This window comes from Petromyzon marinus, chromosome 16 (assembly GCF_048934315.1).
Source record: "Petromyzon marinus isolate PM22_M1 ecotype Great Lakes invasive population chromosome 16, UKy_Petmar_22M1.pri1.0, whole genome shotgun sequence".
NCBI classification, from domain to species: domain Eukaryota; kingdom Metazoa; phylum Chordata; class Hyperoartia; order Petromyzontiformes; family Petromyzontidae; genus Petromyzon; species Petromyzon marinus.
In genome coordinates, this window is record NC_133682.1 from 7387505 (window position 1) to 7404966 (window position 17462).

The 17462-nt window shown below is 48.6% G+C and overlaps 1 protein-coding gene and 1 long non-coding RNA gene across 7 annotated transcripts in view; one reads left to right on the forward strand and one right to left on the reverse strand.

The window, feature by feature from the left end:
* Nucleotides 1-17462, forward strand: part of NBEA (neurobeachin) — a 288718-nt gene that overhangs the window by 220027 nt on the left and 51229 nt on the right. The gene's annotated exons all lie outside the window — the stretch shown is intronic.
* Nucleotides 4576-7613, reverse strand: LOC142924743 (uncharacterized). The gene is made up of 3 exons (XR_012941821.1): nucleotides 7489-7613; nucleotides 6555-6678; nucleotides 4576-4964 (listed from the first exon to the last, which is right to left on the reverse strand). It is a non-coding gene; the product is annotated as an uncharacterized LOC142924743 (long non-coding RNA).

Sequence of the window (17462 nt, forward strand, 5' to 3'; positions counted from 1 at the left end):
TTGGAGTGAAAGAAGTCAAGCGCAGGTCGCCTCCTTTTAAGCTTGTGGTCGCTTGACTTCCTTCACTCCAACGCTGTCCTGTGGACAGTTTGGTCCCTTCACCTGATGAAGGCCACTTGTGTTGTGGCCGAAACGTCGTGATTTTTGTTGTTTTGTTTTTTTACCTACGTGACTTTACCGAATAGAACCAAAGAGTATGGATCCTTGCAGTCACAAAAGCTTCAAATCTAGAATCTATATATGTACCACACAAAAACTTTTATCTACGAGCTTTTGCAATCCATAAAAGCCAAATTATGCTTTCTCTAAATTTCAGTCTGGGTTCTTTGTCCCTAGTTATTCATGGTGTCTTTGTCCCTAGTTATTCATGGTGTCTTTATTTCATGAAGTCATGTCATGTGCCGAGCGGTATTCTGTATACGAGTGTGACGTGTGCAATGTTCAGTATATGTGGATACGTGCCCCGTTGCTGTGTGAGGACCCCCCAGACGCGATTCAGGTCGTAGGTCAGTGCTGATTGGTGAAGGAACATACACGCGGAAGCATATAAGTACAGTACAACAATGGAATGTACTTGCACTTTTCTTTGCTGGCCCACCTGATATAGGCCATCGGCTCACGGCAACGTTGCGCATTATGGTCGCCGATCCGAGCTCTGTCCGGCCTCAGTTGTGGTTAGCTTCCAATATCAGAGTGCTTTGGTCGTAGGCGGGTGTTTTTTTTTTTAAATCACGGTTGTTGAACACAGGCCCAAAGGCCCAATACACCAAATGACCAGGGACAAACAGCACGACTGTGGCCAGTCAGATTAACGGTTTCACGATGGCGCTGGATTTTTGTGTAAATTGCAAAGGTGCAGCCCTCTACTCGCTCGCTCCCCACCCCGCTGCTGACGGAAGGGCCTCTGCTAGAGGGAGCTTTAGAGAGAGCTCTATGGAGAGCCCCCTCTAGAGGATATTTGGCCTACTCTTCCACGCTGGCCAGACGTATCTGAGGAGGATGTGTGTGTGTCCAGGCTTGGGGGGGGGGGGGTGTGTGGGGGGTATTGACGCCATGTCTGGGCAGCATTGCGAGAGCACTCCGGGCGCGTTTTCCCCCGTGGTGGTTGCGTGGATTTTTCTCCGGGTCCTCCGTTTTTTGTTTCCCTCCCCCCCCCTCCGCATTTAGAATAACCATCACGCGTTTGCAGTAATTTGACTGCTTTAAATGTCCACATGATAAGCCACACTTCGCTGAGCTATCATTTGTTATAGCCGGGTTGCTGCCGAGAAAGAGCTGCGTCGCTCAGTGGGCCCTTTACCTCGTGAAATAAAAATAGTGGTGACGTGTGTATGTGGCAGCGCAGGTGTTTCTCCTCCCTAGGAGCGTCTGCAATGCCGCAGAGGTCGCTCGGAGCCGCTGGGCACGTCCCCCCCCCCCCCGACGACTGGGCACGCGGGAGAGCCAGCTGCTCTCGCATCGTTATTTTAAGGATCAGCAAAAAGTACCTTGCTCACAAGCACTTTTAGATGGGAGCTGTGGCTGTTGTGGGCCCTTTTTGTTGTTTAAACTGCGCACCCTTGCTAATGGAGAAGGAGAAGAACTGCCTGCTGCGACGGAGAGAACTGGCCATTGACTTGTGATTTATGAGGACATTTCTCTCTGCAGGCTCATCAGTGTAATCGTGCGCTCGGATGATGTAACGAGCAGCTTCAGTTTCAACATTTTTTTAGGATGTGATTGAAAACACGCCTTTTTTAACGATTGGGCAAGATGTCGTCTGTTGGCTGCATTTGTCGGGCGTAGTTTTGCATTCGAGAGCACGCCACCGTTCTAAGTAACTCAGCGGTGCTTCTGTCGCATTACGGATGTCAATCACTTTCATCATTGTCATCATGCTCAGCCATGATCGATCCACTGCCGGATTCAGGCCTCGCCTCCCCAATCCGTTGCCATCACTCGTGATTTCGCGATGCAGCAAGCCATCGTTGCGAGGGCCCAATCCATCATCTGTCTGACTCGGGGTTGCGCATCGTTCACCGCGGCTATTTTAAGCGTCCATTTTTTAAAAAAATTTCGTGGCACAACGGCGTTAAGATAATCGGTAATATCAGCGTTCGTAATAAATACACGAAGGAAACTGATCGGTGGTCGAATAAACCCACTGTGAGTGGCAATACATGAAAAGGGGCGCCATCGCAGTAGCTGTGCGGTGTCACCTCGTGGCGCTGGCTGGGAAGGGCTGCCGCGGTGGTGTCACCGGCGCGCGCCTCCTTTGTGCACCGGCTCAAGTAGCCCTTGACAGCCGCGCACACACACGCACGCGACAGTGAATCGGGGTAGTGTTTGCGTTGGTAATGAGCGACCTCTTGTCTGGAGTGGCTGTGCGCAAACCGACTCTCGCTCGCTCGCCGCCGCTAAGCCATAAATCACGCCTCATTACCGGCCTCAATGGGTGGGATTGGTGAGAACGGAGAGCGGGGAGAGGAAGAGGGCGAGAGAGAGAGACACGAGCGGCAGACGAGGAGAAAAATACACGAGGGAGGGGGAGCGACTGCGATGGGGGGGGGGGAGGGTTGGAGGATGTGGTGAACAGAGAGAGAGAGAGCGCAGTAGAGAGAGGCACGAGAGAGAGAGAGGGGAGAGCGTAGTAGAGTCGGAGAGCAGAAGAGAGCATTGAGATGAAGGGGAGCTCAAGAGGCAGAGAGACAGGGATGGGTCTTCAGATGAATTACTCTTTGTTAGCGGTGAGGCTGGGCTTTATGATGCTGGGACCAGCGTCGTGGCACTCTAGCATGCCGCAAGGTTTGTCTCCAGCATCGCCGTCATCTCGAGACGTTCATCACTCCTCGTGGAGCGTCCGCGTCCCACTTCACAATCAGAATAATTATTTATACTGGAAGAATCCGATGAGCTGTGAAGCTGTTTTTACGCTTCCCACAGGCAAAGAGACATGGCTTTTTTTGGGCTGTTTGTGAGTCCTACTATTGGTGTTTGTAAGACATTTCTGTATTACATTTAAATTTTGACTGAGTAGGGAAATGTCCAAATCATTAATTACATTTCTAATCAAATTTCTATGTAATTAACATTTAGATTTTTGTGAGTTCGTTCACTGCAATGCTGTCTGGTTTTCTCAGTTAAAGAAGTTCTTGACAAATCGCTCAAACGTGCTAATTTTTTTCATATTGTACTGTTATCATATCACTCAGAACATGCCTAGTCTTGTCACTTTTCATAAGCTAAGCAGGTTTTGAGACTGGTCAGTGCTCATGATGGGCAATCACCGTCCATGAATATGAGATGTTGTAAGCTGCCACTGTGTCGATGCCAGTGCAGCAAATTTAATAATTGTGTTGTACTTCTACGTTCCCCTTCTGCTGTTCTCCTTCACTAACCATCAGTGGACCAGCACGGTGAGATGTGGTCAAATCACCTCCCCATGACCCTCATCTAGCGGGGAATTGACAACACGGTGTGATCACGTACTCGCACATCATATGTCAGTCTTAGCCCCAGTGATCTTAATAATTGTTCCTCTTGTTGCTGTAGGTTGTCTTGGCTTGACTCTCTTAGATCCCTAAGGCACGGCTGTTGAACCCTCAGAATCTCATTTTCCTGTCTCAGACAAACAGACGCACAGCAGAATAACCACCGGCCCTGCTTCAATCGCAAATAAACACTGCACACCTTCACATGTTGATGGATGCCTTGGCCACTTCCCAATAATGTGACCTTTCCTGCGTCCTCCCGCCGTTAATTAAGGCGCTCGTTTGGTCGATTAGCACGTTCTGCGTGCAACGCGTGTACTGACGCGGCTGTGAGTGGGAATGACACTTGTTTTTCCCTTTGCGAGGCGAGTGTGCCGATAGGATGTCTGATTTGCGAGCGGTCATGCCAGTTTGAAGTTCAGAACTCGTGCGTGTATTGTGTGGGTGTGGAGCGGTAGTGTTGCGGCTTACTGCACTACGAGCCCAGCCACGCAAATTCAATTACTGCTCACAGCCAGAAATATCTAAACTGGTCCTGGGCCCTCCACTAGGTCGACTCAGCCTTAAATTAGTACCTCGTGCAGTGCGTTGAAAGGATCAGCGCTGGGAAAGCAAAGGCAGCCGGGCGAGGTGATACTGACACCACCCCCTCATGTGCCATGTGGACCTTCATAGGTGCTCGCTAACAGCACAATCTCCAACGGTCTGTAGGCTCTGTCAGATTTTTGTCTTCTATAGTATGTGGTGTGTGTCTGTATGCATGTGTTTGTGCACGTGCGTAGGTCAACTTGGCCTCAAACAAGTACTTGGTGCGGTATGTAAACATCGCCATTCGGGAGACAAATGCAGCTGGGCGTGGTGCTTGCCACCCACCCCCTTGTGTGCCGTGCCGACCTTCATAGGTGCTCGCCAACATAACTTGCTCTTAGAGTCTGTTCAGGCTATACGGAATATGTTTCTCTTTTTGTATGAGCGTGTGTGCCCTTACAATTATCTACATTCTGCTTGAGAGAATTCAGCCAAGGATGAAAAGATAAAGCAACATTAAGAGCTTGTGATCACGAAAACAACCTCGGTTGGCACCAAGGACATAATGTTTCATGAATACAGCATATACTTTTTTTTATAAGTTTTACCGTTGCTTTGCATCGCAATCGCATTTGGCATCGGAGCGTTTGTGCACTCACTTTTACAATACGATCAGTTCGTAAAGATGGGCCGTGCTTGAAAAGAACACGTGCATTATGTAGGTGTGATTGTCAGTCTCTTTCTGCCGTTGCCTCTTTATGCAGCCTCTTGTGCCCCGCTTTGTTAGTGGCGTAACGGCCATTACCATAATGTGTAAATCACTTATCCCACCACAACAAAGAGTTATAAAGAGGGCTCCAGGTAAACGCGGGGTGCTGCCGCGATTGTAAGTCCGCCGCTTGCCTTCCCGCTCCGTCTGCAACGCACGTGGCCCTGAGACAGGGCTCGTCCCGTCTGTCCGCGGCCCTTGCACAACAACAAAACAAACAACAGCTGAAATTAATAGAGAGTAATTAATTATCCAATGTTTCAATAAAACGCCATTCACTTCATTGTGTCCAGCTTGCCTCCATCTGCTGAAGGGCCCCGCTCCTCGGCCCTTTGTGCGGTAACGCGCCGGCAAGTGCGCTGCTGGGCGGCGGCGGGGTTGCGTGCGTGCGCGCGTGTTTGATGCGTGCGTGCGCCCCTCTCTCCGCTTTGTCTTCAGGGGTTTTTTTGAGCGCACGGTCTGGCCTTCTCTGTGTATTTGTTGAATTGTCTCCCTCGTTATTTTTCTCCCAAAATTGTTTTTTTTTTACCTGCCAATTAAGAGCGGGCCAGAATTTGCAATCGCTGTGAATGCTGTCAGCGGGATTTCTTGGCTTGGAAAAAAAAGTCTTCCGAGTTATTGGCCGCTTTTATTTATTTGTTTATCACAAGCCCCAAGGAGGTGCCTGTCAAATATGGTGAAGGATGACTGCTGTCGTTTTCACGGTTCTTATGTTAACTTGATTTTATGTCATTTCGGGCAAGAGAGTGCATTTACATAATAAAGCCAAAATTCTCTCCAAACCCACGAAATCTTTTCCTTGACACCTGCCGTCATGCGTGCAGCGCCTCGGTGAATTAACTTACAGCTGCCGACGGCGGGATTGTTGCAGATTAAAAACTATGAACCGTCAGGGCCATCTGCTGAAAGCGAAAATTCACATTGAGAAAAAACATTCTTTTTTACAAATATATTATCCATGACAGTGACTGGAGAAGGGTTTTCCCATCAAGTCAGTATCTTGAAATACACTTGTGTGCAGACACTTTATAGATTGTGGTATGCCGTGGTTTGCAGAAAGCGTGTTTTGTCCGAATTCACAGTTAAAATGTAAACAAATAATTGCTGTAAAATTGAGCACGTTCACAATTCTCGCACGCCATTTTCTGCCCCATCACAAATTGAGCAGCAACGAGGAAGCGGTGGCACAGTGGTTCACGCACCGGACTGTGAACCCTGTGGCCTCGGCTTGATTGTCCGCCCGCGGTCAATATTAGTGGTGAGGTGAGTGACATGTGAAACGGTCCTGGGCCTACCTCACTCACCAGTGTAGTGAAGTATGGTCAAACAACCAACAAGACCGGCGCGAGGCGTGGGGAGGCCATTCAACAGTGAATTGACAAAGGGCTGTAAAACATTGCGAATTGATAATGCAGCACATGAAGAAATATCTTATGTTGTATATATATGAATCAAGCAGTTTCACACCGTACGTAGCCAACCGTGCTAATCAGAGGTGCAGGGGTGAAGGACAACAAACTATACACCAAAAAGCACTTCTAAAGAATGATTTTTCTATCTTGATGTAAAAGTGCATAGCTTCAGTGGGTTCCTAATATCGGAAGGAAGAGCGTTCTAAATGGCTGCAGAATCGCATTTGAAAGTGCACGATGCAGTGACCGTCTTTGTTCGATGATTAGAAAAATGCAGCTGCAAGGATGGCCGGAGTTTGATTCTAATCTGTTTTCCATTTTCAACATGTGACTGTCAAGTGAATTCAGGTGCTGAGAGCACCGTTCAGCTCTTACCTGAGAAAGGCCCTTGCTGGGGAGTCATTTCAGGCTGAGTCAACCTAGAAAATGCCCTGGCCGGCAGCAGAGTTCTTAATAGGGTTGCCACTTGTCCTGGTTTTCCCAGGACTATCCTGCAAGTCTTCCCGGGAACATTAAACATTCAACGTCTCAGTTTTTGTCCGTCACATTAACTTCTTTTCCCTCTTCCAGTATATCGTGAGCCAAGGCCGTAGCCATGGAGTCAACATTGGGGGGAACCAAATCTTCCAGGTGGTCTGGGGGTCCCCCCCCAGAAAAAAATATATATCTAAATTTGAAAACGAATTTCATGCCATTTCCTGCCTAGAATATGAAAAAATGAAGTAACACATAGTATGGACTTTTTATTTATGTTTTACAATGATGTCTAATAGTGTATTATTGTATTACATTGCTCTGTTTTTTTATTTTTTACATTTTCTTGTTTCATTGTATGTAATGGCAGAGATTAGGGATTAATAAAGTACAACCATAACCACAATCATATAAACAGAAATCTATTTTATAGCAATATATTGGGGGGGGGACATTTTGAGCATATTTGAATATTGGGGGGGGGGGGGGATGTGTCCCCCCCCCCCAATATATATTATTACGGCCTTGTGAGCTATTCTTCCTGCGATACGTCCCCGTTTTTTTGCACTTCCCCGTCTGGCACTTCACAGGTTGCAACCTCGTCCCTTACACAGAGCTTGGGTCACCTGGCCGGCGAATTAACCATTAACATCATGCCCGGTAGCAGCCACCAACGGTCGTGCAACGACCGCGACAGACAACCGCGTACAGTAGCCGGGTTCAGTATCGGCCACTGCTGCCCGCTGTCGTGGCCGTCCCGGCTTAAGCCTAATTAGTAGGGTTTGCCGAAGGGAGAGAGAGGAGGATGGAGGATTAATGCGTCCACTTGGATTACCGAGCGCAGCGGGATGCCACTGCCTAATGGGGATGTTGCTTAGGAGGTCACCGGGCCACAGCGCAAGCATCCACACAGCACCGGTGCTCCGCTGTCCCTGCGTCCACGTCGACGGTTTTCTTTTAAAATCCTCGGGGTCGAATGAATGTAATTACTGTCAAGTGAAGAGTGTACGTGTCAGTTCTGGACGGCAGTAGACAGGATACAATGTAACCCGCTTGTTTTCTTTTAAAGTTTGCGTATTCTAATGTGAATGAGGTACCACTTTGCAAGTATATTGGGCATGCGACAAGGATTGTATTTCACTGAAATGTTATTTTAGCAATTAATTGTGATTCACGTCTTGTAAAACTAGATGGATTCCTGACCACTTTAATCGAAACCTCGTCAGCTGTTAAAGCTCGTGGCCGAGGTCGGGTTCTTATGCATATTCTGTAATTGCAGCTCTGACGAGATTTGCTTTTTTGTCTGGGTATTGTTCCATGAAGCATTGCGACCGACACACCTTTCACTTTGTTAGGCAATTTAACATAAACGTGCACATGTCAAGACAGCGCCTTGAAATGTGGTTGCATTGTGATGCTATATACTTTCAAAATGGATTGTGATTTTGTATCAGAGGATTGACTGGGAAGATGATGCCAGGGAACTGCTTATAAAGTTGCAGCAGTGGGCCTCATTATCCACACTCATGGCACTGCTGTTATGTGCCCTCCGAGAATAGCGTTTGGGCGATGTCGACATTTAATTCCCAAAAGCTGGAGTCCTCTAAATTCAGTGAGAAACCAACTTTTATAGTCTGAGTGTTTTTATTAGTGCAGTCACTGGTGAGAGCCCTATGACCCTCAACTCGCTACACTTGAGAACTAGGTTTTAGCACGCGTGGCTGTCAGAATTCAAACCCAGGATATTAGTAGTGCTTGTTCCGCTTTCTGAAATGGCATAAGGCTCCATTAGTTACCCAGCAACTTCATTTGTAACCTGAATTTTGAACATATGGGATGTCTGTCTTGAAGGAACAGCTGAAACGCATCGCTTCGGCAATTTGCTCCATTGTTTTGCCAAATGAGAAATCGGCAAGTTTTCACGCAAAAAAAAATCTGGTCAACAGAGACGTTTGCCAGCACGCGGTTTGTGGGCCTCATAGCACGTGCAATTTTACACCTTGTGTTTTGTGAGCGAGCGCCTGAATAAGAGTCCCCGGTGTTAGTTTGGCACGTGTGACAGCACAAACACACGGTGAAATAAAAGGAGGCCCCACGTTTTCATGACAGCGGCAAATTTAGCAGATTTCTGTGTTCACAAAGAGACGGCAGCCTCCCTGCGGGAGTTTGCAATTAGCAGGCGATGGGTCCAGACTGCATTGTTCCTCCGCGCATTGTCGGCCCACCCTTCAAAGTGGGATGCAAAAGGGCACGGCGGCTAATCCCTGCGCGCGGACGTCTTGGCTGCTGCTGCTGCTGCCGCTATCATCTCCACACTAGAGCCCCTCGGTCTGCAGTCTCACGCATGCGGGGATGGAGCCTGCTTGCTGTGCTGTAGCAAGTCTGTGTTTTCCCCCCCCTCCCCCCCATTTTCCCTTCCACTCTTTCGTTCTCCTTCAGGGTTAATCGCTGCCTTTCTTCCATTTAAGCCACAAAATAATGAAAGGCAAGCCTCGCCATTTAGTAAAAGGGAAAGTTACAAAAACGTCTCCCTCCAGGCGCTCTCCTTGTCACTCGCTCTTTGCCTCGCCCTTTTCTGAACTCTGGCTCCCTCCCTAGCTCCCGGTCCCCCCTGTTCCTGCCCCCTTCCCCCATGAGCGAGCCCGTGTCCCCTGCCCCATTCTGCTCTGTTCCTCACGGCCCTGCTAACCCGCAGGAGCACGGATGGATTGGGGAGGAGGACAGCAGGGGCAGCTGATCGCTGGCCACGCTTTAAAGGAGGTAGCTCACGGAGCGTAAGCGGACAGTGATTGCAAGTTAAAAATGTTAAGCGTAATTTCGTGCCTGTTGTCAATCTACTGCTGCATGACGAAGGCCTCCCCATGCCATGTGGGTCACTGTGGTTGATGGACCAGGATGTCCTTTTGTTGTTGAGGGACAGCTGTCCTGGAAAATCTGTACTTTTTCCTGGGACATTGAGCGTCCATTTTTTTTGGTAATTTGCGTCGTAATACACAACTCAAAAACAATCATTGTTACATGTTGCTCTCCCTTCTTATGGTAATGTGAGACATTCTTTTGCCCACCAAATGTCCACCTCTTTTTTTACCTCAGTCGGTGGTAACCCTCTCCACCTCACCGGTCAGTTCGAATTGATGAAGGGGGGGTTGCAACGATGAGGGGGGCACGGCGGGGGGGGGGGTGCAGTACAGGAGGTTAGAACCGGTTCAGGTCTCACTCGCTGCCATGATGGCAGTCACGTGGCCTCGTTGGTGACGCCGTCCCGCGTGCATCTCGCGCCCTGCCCCGTGCGATGATGCACGAGCTGGCTTATCGCGTCGGCCCACAGGTTGATGATTGTGGGGCGCGCTAATGTCAGTGGTATCGACTGCGCGCCGAGCGGCTTGTGCCTCTGACGCTCTTGCCCTATGGCTGCTTGCAGATAGCACTATCGGGCACCTTTTATTATTAAGTGTGGCAAGAACCCGATTTCGATTTAAAGCTTTCGTGACTGCAAGGATTCATCGTCTTGGTTCTTTCGGTAAAGTCACGTAGAATGAGAATAAAACAATAATATTCTCATTCTACGTGACTTTACCGAAAGAACCAAGAAGAAGAACCCGATTGTTGGAAATAAAGTCGGACGTTTGCGGGTCCGTGTCTTGTCGGGGGCAGCCGGGGTTTGTGGTTCGCTCAGGGAAGGGCACGCCGTCGATGACGATGTGGTGGCGAGTGTGGAGTGGTTGTGCATAGGGCAAGGAGAGGATGGGCCCTCCAAACGATAATAGCACTCTCCATATGCGCAAAAAAATACTCATAAATAAATAAACAGGCCTATTCAATGCAAGTTTATACAGCAACAAATCTGTTAAAGTTGTTCCGAGTGTTAGTCGTCGTTGTTTGTATAAAAAACAGTTTCTTCTTCATTGGGTTTTTGTTGCGGATTATCTTGCAATTGTTTTTCATGTACAGCAGACATCATTGTTGCTTCATTCTACTGATGCTTGTGATTTTCCTGACTTACTTATTGTTAATTCTATCGGTTAGCTGCACAATAAGTTAAACAAAACAACAAACTTGTATTTGACGCACCAAAGCTGCTGTTAACATTCTGCCATTTAAATTCTAAAATATTGCCCGTCAACCAGCGGCATCCCGTTTGTTTAGCCGATCCACTGCTGGATGAGGGCCTCCATACACCGTGCGGGCCCTTGGGAGTTATTCTGATCGTAATTCGCCATGCTGATCGGTGTGGGTTGGTAAAAGCAGGCAGGCAGCATACACAGTGGAGCATAATGCAGTACAACAATGCATTTTGCTGCACTACACTCTGCTGACAACGTGGCCCACCCCCGCAGCCTATACCACCTGGTTCACACACAGCGGTCGCCCATCCAAAGCGCTGTCCCTTCTCAACCCTGCGTAACTTTGGAGATATGACGGGATCGGGTGCATTCTGGGTGATTTGGCCATCGGCTTTGGGGGTCTCGGCTGCCTTTAAATCGATCGGTCCATTCCTTTTATTGATCGATTAATACATTAATTGATTAGCTTATTAAGCTGTTGACGAAGGCTTGGCATTTACGGCTCGTTGGGGGGGGGGGGGCCTCGAGCCCGCAACTGCCAGGCCGTGAGGTGTGTCAGGCGATGGCCCAATTAAGCCTCTGCACATTATCCATCACGATCCATCATCGTTGACTGCACCTGCTCGCTTATTTACCAAAATGGCAGCTTCTCATCGCAGGGCAATGAGCCTTGGAGTGCAGTAATTACGTAAATGATGCTTGAAGAGATTCCAGCTGCCTGCTGCTAGCCTCGTCTCCCATCGTGCTTGATAATGGTCCCTTCCTGCGGTCCGTCGCATTGGAAACGTAACCCCGGCTGCCAAATGGCTTCAGGAGTTGACCATCCAGTCCCTGTGGTGGTTGTTTTTTTTTCTTTCCTGTAAATGCTTGGGATACTTTGCCACTGGCAAACGTGCCATTTGTCAGCCACAATTACATTTCAGTTACCGGGATGATCCTCCTATCACCATCATCAATGTCAACACCGATGTTATGGTCTTTTTCTTAAACGTCGTCATAACCATCGTCAGATTCGTAAGCTACATAATAACCACTGAATCTATTTTATGGTCACAAATGCTGTAATTCGTCACATCTCCATCATGAGCATCATCATCCAGAATGTCTCCATCACCACCTGTCACCATTATCACCCTACCATCCTATGTCCTGGAGGCTGCTGTTCACGCCTAATCAACTCCTGGCTCCTTCTCCTTAGCCTCCTCCTTCTGCGGGATTTTCCTGCAAAGGTCACGGCAGCTGTCGTGGAAGTGGTGGAGGCTCACGCGGCGTGGGCAGCCTGGGGCCCTGGCCTCCCGTAACCCTAGCTCGCAGCCACAAAAACAACTGTGGATAAAGAAGATTGCGGGCCTCACGAAATTAGTTTCTGACGAGCGGACCGCTGCCCTCTCGGTGACGGTATTGGTGACAGCTCCTCTTGGGGTTTCCTACGCCAACATTCCATCAATCGCGGGAAATGTCAAGAAGCAAACATTTTTTTTTTACAAATAGGTCCCAGACCGGTTGGTGGACTCCATCCGCTGTGGGCTTCTCTTTGGAGCAAAACGAAGACGTCACCTCCGTCGTTCTCTTTGTGTTGGTGTTCTTGTCTTCCATCTCGAGTTGCACACCTATGTCCGTTTAGCCCACCCACTGCTGGATGGGGCCTCGGCACGCCGTGCGAGTCGTGGGGATTATTATATTTATTATTATATTAGATTATCATATTTATTATATTAGATTATCATTATATTTATTAAATTAAATGATTATATTTGCCCGTACTTCACCACGCCGATCAGTCAGGGTTGGTGTCCAGCAACGGTTCAGCAAACAATCGCTCAGAACGGATTTAAACATTGCGAGTAGCAGGTGCCAGCCACGGCCGGGAATGAAACTTGAGTGACTTGCGGGTTGGTTAATGCGGGGAGCATAGACCTGGGAGCATGCAGTACAATGCAGCAATGGATATTAACGCACTGCGCACCAAGTAGGATAATAAGAAGTACCAATAACGCCTGCTATGCATGGCGCTCTATCCCATCTAACCACTATTCGGGCTTAAACCTGCTTGGCTTCTGATATCCTACGAGGTTGGGCGCATTGCAGGTGATTTGTTCACCGGCTCTCACATTAACCCCTGTGTATATCCTCTATTTAACATAACGGTGGCAGCAGTAGAGTGCCTAATTAAACAACCTCCCTTAACAGGCTCTTGATTGAAGCCCACCCGATGCACTATGCGGTGGGAGGGAAGCTCGCTTGCCCGGCGTCGGTAATTATCGCTCCTATAAAGATATAACAGCGCGACGCTGCTAATGATGAGGTGGACAAGTTCAGGCTTGCAAGCGCGTTCTATCCCGGTCGGCCACATGGGAGGACCGTGCTTCCGCACGGAAGGTCTCTGTACAGCTGCAGCAGGCGGGCGTGGTGCGGGGGGCTCTTTTAAAGGATGCCCACCGGCGCACGTAAACAATAACGGGACCATGGCACACGTACAGCCCATTAGTCGATTCAACTGCCGGATGAGGGCCTTCCCATACCGTGCGGGTCGTCGGGGTTTTTTTTTGTTACCACACTTTGGCTCGCTGATCTGTGCAGGTTGGCGATGATGGGCAGTGTAGATGTGGGACGATGGAAGTACAGTACAACGATGGCTTTTGTTGCACTGCTGCCCACAACGTAGGGCCACAGTGCAAAGCGCTTAACCTGGCTGATCGAGTAGCAGGGTCTTAACCAGTGTCCATCATCATCATTCTAAGGATGGTAAAATGCGTATCACCTTGTGACCCCAAAACAGTCATTGGGAATTCACTAGTAGTTGTCCAGCGATGGATATACTTGCACCTGCCTTAAGAATGCAGAATTTTCTGTACAGAATAATTCATGGAGACAAGTGGCAATCGAAGCTTTGTATAACTGTGGATGCACTTTAACCTTTTTTTCATGGGCGATAACGTGGAGTTGGTAAACGAATCTGTTAAGCTGTTACAGAAAGCAAAAAAAATGCTTATTCCAGTGCCCTCTGCCACAGAGATTTTGATTTGTTCATGAACCCCCTACGATTATGAGCACTCTTTTGTTGCTATGTGCCCCCCCCCCACCCATGCAGGCCTGCTGTCTGTTCGACCTTGACATGGATTATAATGATTGAAATAATGATGTGTCAAAATTATATTCCCTTTGTTTCTTTGTTTTTCCTCCCTATGTGCTTTAACACCAACGATTCTGCGCAGATTTTAATTCCGGGGATTGACCCACGGTTCCAGAAAAAAGGCCCAGCCTGCCTTGCAAATGAGATCATAATAGTCAGCCTTGATCCATCCACTGCTGGATGAAGGCCCTCCCCAAGCCGTTGCTATCTCTTGCGGTCCCGCGATGCGAAAATCCATTTATCTCCTGGACGCGAGCTGATTTCATCGCTCCATCTCGGGCGTGTTCGCTCCTTTGGCTGCCACTCCTTGGTTAGTCTCAATCCACCCGCCATTGTCTGTCCTCGTGACGTTTCCTCAAACCTAATTACTTTTCTTACCAGTCTATGTAATGTCTGTAATTTGCGTATGTTCTCTGAACCACGTGTACCTCTTCCTGTCCTTCAATGTTATTAAAATGATGCACCTTTCCACATTTATTCGACAACTTTTAGCTTAATTTTATTCGTCATTGTCGGAGAGTAATGATCCCCATATCATAGCAGATAATATACATTGACTGAATGAGTCGGCAAAAAACTATTTCCGCGTCCGATGATGTTTCTTGAGTGGACATAAAAACTTGGTCTGCCCTTTGTAAATGTTGCTCTTTCCATACGACAGCGGAAGAAGGCTAAACACGTTTTTTGTTCGGCACGTCGGTACGTCGATTTTCTGTATCAAGTTCGGTCTACAAAGAGCACTCAATCCGACCCTCATCCGCTTCTTCACTTGGACCAGAGATCAAAACGATGCGTATCCAGAGATGCATCGCCCCATTTGAGGGCAGCGGAATGACAGTTCGCCCAAGGGCCTAGCATATGCGCGAGCAGATCGTTGCGGGGACGTAAAGAATGTGCCATATTTGATGGCAACCACGATTGTGCCGTAGGTCTTCTCGATGGGCTGCCCGTGAGCGAGCGAGCGAGCACAAACAGCAATGGATGACATTTTAACGTGCTCAGGGAAGGGGGACGCCGGTTTTTTCTTCCTCCCTTTTTCATAGAAATGTTTATGATCCGACACAAATCTCGCACAACTTGAGTTGCGAGGTGGGGAGGCAAGGGGCGGCAGCGCCCGTGTGTTAGCTTGTGTAGCTCAGCCTGGCGCTGGCGGTGGTTGTTTGGAAGGTGGCAATGGGGGGGGGGGGGGGGGCTCTCATCGGCTTCACGCTTGCATCATCCTAGCGCCCCCACCAACCGCAAAAATCCCGTCACCCGCCACCTTATTAAGGGCGGTGCGGTTGTGATGTGCGGCACAAGGGGGGCCCGAGTCGCGCCTTTGATTGATGAACGGATTATTACAGATGCCCGATAGACGGAGAGGGGTGGGCAGAGTTGAGTCGGGAGATTAATGAACGGGTTGGAGAGCCACAATCAATCAAAAAACGATGGGAAGAGAGAGGGAGAGAGGGTGCAAGAGAGGAAGAGAAAACAGATTTTTTTTTTGCAGCTGAAATAGTATTTTTTGTGTGTGCATGTGCTGTTGGAGTTAAATGCTGCTGCAAGAGTAATATAGGGCAATATTGTTAAAGAGTAATTAATAATAATTTAGTCCTTTTTCAATCCACTGTTGGACGAAGGCCTCGCCAACACCATATCAGCCATGGGGGTTATTAAACCATACTTCACCGTAACAGCCAATACGGGTTGTTAGAGAGATTGACGAGGACCAGTTGAGATATCGTTTGCCACTTTCGTTATCCGTGGCCCGGAATCAAACTCATGTGGCCAGTTTCACGGCGTGGTGCACTAACTACTCCGCCACCGCTCCTCCCCTGTGGAGTGGTCTATGACTGCTAAATTCATCTCTTTAAGCCGGCTCGCAGGAGGTATCTAAATCGTAATTTACTCTCGCTCCTCGACAGGTTTACCGCGGTCCCAGAAAATGTTAGGGTCTGAGTCAGGTCCTCTGTGTGCTGTGATTCTTTTTGTAACCCCTCTAAATCATAGGCCCAAATAAAAGCCACAGCCGAGTCTTAGCAGGCAAGGTGTGTGTGTGTGCATCCTATTCAGATGTGTATTTCTATCACACAAACAACACTGTTCGCATTTTCTAAGCGACTCAAGTGTAATTCCCGGCCACAGTTAGCATCGGCTGCATGTAATATTTTAACCGCCCGAGAGGGAATGATTTCTGAACCGTTCCTGGACCCGCTTGCTTCACCAGCCCTAACTGACCAGCATGGTGAAGTATGGTCATGCTCCCATGACTGACAGGGCATGGGGAGGCCTTCAGCCAGCAGTGGATTTACAAAGGGCCTGCACATTACTTTAATTATTATTCCAAGTAAACTAAAAACGTAAATTATCATGTATGAACTTCTTTTCCGCCACCTTACATAGCCAACCGTGCTAATCGGAGGTGCGGGGGAAGGACAACAATCTAAATACAAAGCAGTTCTGGAGAAATGAGTTTTCAAAGCAGTGTTTGTTCAAATCATGTATTTTTGAAGCAGCTTGAGTCGCAAAGATAAACAAATGAGAACATCCTCAGGGTTGCAAAGTGTACCTCGCAAGAGATGTATTTGTCTCGGTGAGCATGTTCCGAGGTGAATTTAAGGCTTTTGTCGGACACGTGTGAAAATAGTTTATAATCTCAAGTACTGTACACATGGACACGTGCGCTCCACTGAGAGAGAGAGGGCGATGAGCCGCATGTGGTTCCAGGGATGGCTTGGCGCGGTGTGCGCACAGACCCACGTGTCACCACATTCGATTACAGCTTCTGATGTGATGTTCGTGGCGAGGGCACTCCCTCTGGGTTGACTTGGCCTCATACCCAGCGAAGGGCCTTCCCCAGGCAACCCATCACTTCGAATCGCACCGAGGCCCTTAATCGTTTTTTTTTAATTCACGCTTAACTTTTCCCGAACAAGATGTATGACCAGCACTGAACTAGTGGATTAGTGCTTATCCCGTGGACAATAATCGCGTAACCGCGTGCTCTCGATTGCTCCTCCGGCCGCGCTCCAGGGATGTTTATTTATCACGTGCGCTGGGTTGATTTTTTTTTCTCGCCCACAATCGCTCCCGCAGTTTGTACACCGAGCGAGCTCGACTGCCTCTCACCCGCCACTGCTGCAGGTTGTCAGCTGCAGCCCCGCAGCATGGGAAGGCCTTCATCCAGCAGTGGCCACTCATGAGTGGGAGAGTGGGACGTGACTCTCGCGGTTTACATCGCGCCCGACTAACTCGCCGAAATCCTGCAGGAACACAGGCTTACTGCACGCACTCTCGTCCGGCAGTAGTTTCGCACCTTCGATGCACTAATAATATATATTTTTTTATGTTGATTGTTCTAAATCATTTACAACCCTGTGAATTGTCTCTCCCTTTGTCAGCCCACTGCTTGATGAAGGCCTCCCCCATGTCATGTCGGTTGTGTGGGATTGTTCGGTCAAATTTCACCATGCTGGTCTGTGCAGGTTAGCGAAGGAAGGCGGCCCAGGACTAGTTCAGATATCGCTTGTCACCAAGGTTAGCCGTGGCTGGGAATTGAACCCGAGTTGTTTTTTTTATTGGGTCAGTGCCCCGCCCTGATGCGCCACCATTCCTTTCCAAGGGACAAACTCC